This window comes from Penaeus monodon, chromosome 22 (assembly GCF_015228065.2).
Source record: "Penaeus monodon isolate SGIC_2016 chromosome 22, NSTDA_Pmon_1, whole genome shotgun sequence".
Lineage (NCBI taxonomy): Eukaryota > Metazoa > Arthropoda > Malacostraca > Decapoda > Penaeidae > Penaeus > Penaeus monodon.
The window spans coordinates 11067217-11067541 of record NC_051407.1 but is presented as its reverse complement, the minus strand read 5'-3'; the positions used below and the strand labels follow the sequence as shown (position 1 = coordinate 11067541).

The following is a 325-nucleotide window of genomic DNA, read 5'->3' as shown; positions in this document are numbered from 1 at the left end:
CAAATGAGGAATTGAAAAATATTACGAATGGAAAAAATATTAAGTTTTTCTTCGTCCTTAGGCAAGTATCTCTTATGAATTAAGTTGGCGATGTTTGTACTCAGGAAATAACTTCACGACATAACGTACATGAACTCGAGTGTTCTATTTTCAACTTGGCGCAGAAAGTTCATTCGCCAAAGAAAGAAATAAAAAAAAAACAAGTTAGTACACTTTCTTTCTATCTTTATTACATTATGAAAGAGAATGAAAGAAAACATTCAATTCAGAGATAAAGCGCAAACGTAAATATAAAATAAAAACAATAATAATTCAGGATTCTCGT

The 325-nt window shown here is 29.5% G+C and overlaps 1 protein-coding gene across 1 annotated transcript in view; it reads right to left on the bottom strand.

Annotated features, from left to right (window-relative positions):
- The window catches only part of LOC119586936 (solute carrier family 22 member 5-like), a gene marked incomplete in the record, with an annotated part of 32490 nt that overhangs the window by 11548 nt on the left and 20617 nt on the right, over positions 1-325 (bottom strand).